The sequence below is a fragment of the Helicoverpa zea genome, chromosome 31, assembly GCF_022581195.2.
Source record: "Helicoverpa zea isolate HzStark_Cry1AcR chromosome 31, ilHelZeax1.1, whole genome shotgun sequence".
NCBI classification, from domain to species: Eukaryota; Metazoa; Arthropoda; class Insecta; order Lepidoptera; family Noctuidae; genus Helicoverpa; species Helicoverpa zea.
The window spans coordinates 3,696,689-3,702,312 of record NC_061482.1 but is presented as its reverse complement, the minus strand read 5'-3'; the positions used below and the strand labels follow the sequence as shown (position 1 = coordinate 3,702,312).

General features: G+C 35.2%; 1 long non-coding RNA gene across 1 annotated transcript; it reads left to right on the top strand.

Moving 5' to 3' along the window:
• Positions 1–2,201: 2,201 nt before the first annotated feature.
• Positions 2,202–3,511, top strand: LOC124645429. Its single transcript, XR_006986222.1, has 3 exons — positions 2,202–2,336; positions 2,709–2,881; positions 3,425–3,511. It is a non-coding gene; the product is annotated as an uncharacterized LOC124645429 (long non-coding RNA).
• The last annotated feature ends 2,113 nt before the right edge of the window (positions 3,512–5,624 follow it).

Below are 5,624 nucleotides of genomic sequence, written 5' to 3'. Positions count from 1 at the left end.
TCTGAACAAAATATGATTATCCTATGTTGATTGTCATAATAATCGGCGAGCAAAAAATTTTGAAACTGTTTCGGCACTTCTACATCTCTTGCACTATTTGTACAAACTTTTTTACATTTGAAATTTTATTCCTATTTCTATAGATTGTCGATTTTTTATTTTTGAAACTGGGGACTGATTTATTGACAGTCAGATCTAGAAGTTTATTTCTTATGTTCAGTAAACCTCTGTTAAATGTTCGTGGCGCTAGCTCTCTTCCACTTGCTGCTTCTTCGCAACTGGTACTTATGACGACGTCAATTGCATTTTGATTTTGATCGGGTTGACAGTATGAGGTTTGGACTGCAATATTTCACGAAGATCCTAAAAAATTAAAGGAATTAAATATGTCTTTTAGGTGTCAAAAACCGGTCAAGTGAAATCAGACTTATGCTCGACGGATTTCATATTATATCAGGCAAAAGAATAGTTATTTGTTATACAAGAGTGCAAAGTTGCTTTTTAAAAACCCACCCAATGTTGCCATCAATTACCTTGTGTCGAGGGCACGGGTATCGCTATAGCATTCTTCCGCACACCTTCAACATCTTAGCATACTTGAGATTGTCTAATACTTAATAATTCTGACCAATCACTTCACACACTTCTTCAATTCACTACCCCCATCCTTGTAATGTTGAAGGTGGGAATAGATGTAGTAAAACCTTTGTGATTAACAACAGCGTTATCCATGAAAATATAAGCATCCTCATGGATTTCAAACTCTACTGACATCTTGTTTCGACCAATTCTTTTAATCCCGGCTAATTTAATCTTTTTTATGTTTAATTTTTGCAATAACTGTCCAAATCGTATGGGGTGAAGGGTGGATCCAGAAGTAGAGTCTGAATCCGTGCAGGAAACATATACCAGATATGGCTCCCTATCCAAGTTGTTATATTTGGATCGTGACACCAATGATGGAGGGGTAATACGGTCACGTTTTGTGGCATTAACATTATGGCATGACTATGATTCTTTCTCTTCTCGTCTGTAACACAAGCCACAACGTTTGTGCTGGTTAACCCATACCTTGAATTAATTTCTTGCAACAATTCGTATATTTTGTCATAACTATGTGTGCCTTTAAAGCCTTGACATGCTAATGCCCTTGAGACACGCTTTAAACTATGTGAATCAATCCAGTGTGCTGTTACACCTAAAAAGCTTCTTCGACGTCCAGATCAAATATCAACTGTGGTACAAACGTGCTTCACTTGATTTAGTTCTTGTTTCACTAAAGTAGATTCTTCATCAAAGAATTCCGTAATCATTCTACCAAGCATCCGCCGGCTCATGATTCTTAGATTATTCGCACCTACATTTGAGCGACGTAAAATTTGTCGGAAGTAAGGGTCTTCGGTGCACTTAAGAGATATCATTGAGTTGACGAAATATTGACGATATATTTTTTGTTTTTTTACTCTTAATATATTCTTGGTATTCTTGTATTGTTTCTTGTCCATGTTTACGTTTTAAATGTGTTTTGAAATTGGATGTACACAATCTCGAACCTTTTATTTCTACTTTATTAGGCAGACATTTCTTGCAAATGGCGACTGTTTTATAATTTACCGTCAAGTATAGTAGGTTGCAATGCAGAAATATTGCTTGTCGACGGTAATATAGATTGATCTGCAGACACAGATTCGTCCACTGAACGGTCATCTTCTATAGTTCGGCCATTCAGAGAATGCGTTCCTGACACGTCGCGATTGAACTGACGACGTAACTTTGCAATGGCGTTGCAGTTACGATAAAAATATTTTTGCTGGTTGTTTACCGTTTTAACAATTGAGGAGCATTAAAACAACATTATTATATCAATAATCAATGAATGTTATTACGTCGTCAGTTCAATCGCGACGTGTCAGGAACGCATTCTCTGAATGGCCGAACTATAAAAGTAGTCTTGCACTTTCATTCATAGTACTTTTATACCCCGCGCGGCGAATCACAATCCGTATGACGTTTCAACTGACAGTAGTAATAGTGATGCGAACACTGACCTCTATATTTACCACACTGGACCGGCTGTTCCGTACGTTTGACAGCAATTTTTTTGTGCCCATTTGAAGCGCCAATATCGTCTAAGCGAGTGTCCACAGAACTAATTTTGACGTATAATTTCAAATGGCTGTGAGAGAAGTGTTTGTTTACTTAAAGTAATTTTGCATTTTTAAATAATTTGGTTGTATTTTTATGTTGTTATTGTGATAAGCATTATAATCAAGAATGAGGTCATGTGTATATTGCAAGAGACGCTACAAAAAAGACAGTCACATATCATTTCACAGGTTTGTTTGTAATACTTTATTTAGTCATATTTTTAGTTAACAAAATTAAATTACGTACACACACTACAACATAGTAATCTTGTCTTACTTATTTTTATCAAGTCTTACTCTAAACAAACATTACCGAATGCAATTTGTATGAATAAAGATTATTTTTATTTAAAATTTTCAACTAGAACCGCCATCACCAGTGGTTGCATCATATCGATATTTTCACTATCGATAGTTAATTGAACACATTTTTTCCGTGATATTGACATAGTTCAGCGTGTGTAGTCAAATTATTTTCTCGCACATGATGTTAACGGATAACGGATATGTAATGTTCAGCCTTCATTGGAGATTACGTTACTTAACCTATATTTTTTCAAGACTTCCAAAAGGTTTGGAGGAAAAAAAAGTTTGGCTTCAAAACATGAAAACCCACAACTGGACTCCTAAAACATATAATTATCTATGTTCATTACATTTCAATGACGAATGTTTCGTCAAACATTTCAATAGAACAGCATTGAAACCAGGTAGCATTCCGACAATATTTGAAGGTTTGTTGTTTCATATAAATTAATTTACTAGAAGTAATTTTAGAATACAGTTGTCCCCCTACCTGGTCAATCCTTTTAATTAATCTAAGGATCAATCGCGCAGACACTGAGTGCCACCATTGCTCAGACCTTAGTCTATGACTCGGACCAACGTGTTTGGTTGGATAAATACAGATTCTTACAATATCGTATGTATCTGGGTATCTATTTTATAATACTTATGTATCTTTTATGATAACTTCATGGCACCCAGCACATATCGCCTCTGCATCATTCAATGGTTGGCTGGTAGAAAATGCCTATGGCATTAAGTCCACCTTTATACATTAGTATGCAAAAGTATAAATAGATATGCAAGTATATGTGACACCAAAATCTCTCGTACCGAGCAAGCATACTTCATATTGCCGGATGTGTATGTTCACATCAAATTGTTTTTATGTTTCAGTAAATGACCTATCCTGTGCTTTTATGTTAAAATTTTCATAATTATAATTATACATTGAGATGTGATATTCAGATTTTTGAATGTCTACTTTTCAGGAACATCTACCTTTGCATCATCGTCTCATCCGTCAATGTCTACATCTTCGCCTCGTTCGTCAACGTCTACATCTTCGCCTCGTCCGTCAACGTCTACATCTTCGCCTCGTTCGACAGCGTCTACGTCTTCGCCTCGTTCGACAGCGTCTACGTCATTGCCTAGTTCATTAACTACAAAGCACTGACCTCTATTATTACCACTGGACTGGCGGCTGTCAAAGTGGGTCAAAAGTCAAAGGTCATGTCATTCAGCCAGGTCATTCAACCTATACGGACATTTCATATTCAAAGCAATTATAATATAATTAAATACTATGTAATTAGGTTACATTGTAATTAAATATATTGCAATTAATTACATAGCACATCCAAAATGTAATTGAATAATATGTAATTATTACATTTTAACCCCTCTGCTCGACAAGGTTTTGACATATGACTTTACCGTTGATTCGGCAGGATATTTTGAATCGCGACATGGAAGTCAAGAATTTGTACTAACTTTCAACACATGAATTCTAAGTCTGTAATGCCTGATCAGAAGTATTTTAACTATAACTTTAGAGCTCACTTATTTGACAACACCGTGCAAAGGTCAAATGGGGTCAGTTAATTCAGAAATAGATAATAATTACGGTGTTTCTAAGTCTATCGAAAAGTTAGGCATTTCAAATTTGGTGAAAACTTACCAATAAATAATCGCATCACTTTCTCAAACACAACACAAACGTCATATTTATAACATTTTCAATCCGTTGCAACACGTTTCGTGCACTTATTTATGATTCATAACTAAAAAATCAGCACATAAAATACACAATAAAAATGAACAATTTACAAGATCAAAGTCACAGACAAGAAGTAGAGTTTGGAATAGAGTACATTTTTTTTTCAATCAGCGGTGTGCATTCGATACCTAAATCGGATGTTTATTATAAATGATCGAATACCAATTTTATATATATTTTTTAATAGTAACTTATTTCAATTTTATTTCTTAATTTTAAATTATACATAGGTTCAATTTGTTTTTGTTGTGAAGAAAAAATATAAAAGTTTTATGAAAGTTTTTAGCATTAAATTATACTGGGTGTCCCATAAGTCCTTTGAATTTTAAATTTCGAATAAAATCCAAATGGCGCGCGGGGTGCAGAATTCATGAAAGTTTTATCGGAGCAGACCGTGGTTTTCGTGTGCGTGAGTCACACCAATACAAATACACACATACAAATATTCGGCCACCATTGGGCGTAAAGGACGAGGCGAGATGTTTGAATGTTGATCTACTCCCCCTCTAGTAATGAGTCATACATCATTTGAAAGGTCTTTTTAAGCGTTACATTTTGTACTTACATACTACTTACCAATTCTTTGTACTTTAGATGTTAGAACATGTTTAAGGTTTTTTATCGATAGTTAGTTTCAAGTCCTTAGATTCCTTCTTTAGTAATTAATTATATATCACTGGAAAGGCCTTTTTAAATAGAACATTTCGTACTTAAATACCTCTAACAAATTGTCAGTACTTAAGAAGCTACAGTAGATTTTAGACATAGTTATTATTTCACTAAACATGGTCTAACTCCCTAAATACTAACAAATGACAATCGCCGCCGTACAAGAAAATACTCTATATAACACAAGCTTTCTATTGATGTATTACTTAATGCTAGAGGAGAGGTAGATCAAAGAGCTCATTGTCCTTTGGTGGCGAAAAAAAATTGCTTCATTCCTCTAGGCATCGACTTAATATTTTTGATCCTAATGATCCCGCAGGACTTCTGAGGATCTGAGGCGGATGATGGGGAGTAGCGACCCCGCGCTTCTTTATAGCTTGTCGGTCAAAAATAATCTTTCTTGTTCTACTAGTCGATGCGATTTATTTGATACCCATATTGACAGATTTGTGAAAAGAAAAATAAGTCGGCGGCGGCCATCTTTCTCCATCTTGGACCAGCTTTCGATGAACAGCGAGTAGCAGTTCCGATTACCTATTTGCCCTTTCAAACAATAAAATCGTCATAAAATTTTGCGATAACTACACCTAACTACAGCTCTCGTCGAATAGCTTTGCCGCTCAGTTAAAAAGTCGGAAGTAACGAACCGCCATTAAGTTTGGCAGGACTACAGGAATTCTGCACATAAAACACCCGAAAAAATAAATAAGTCTTAAAAATTTGCGGTCTTCAGAATATTAAAT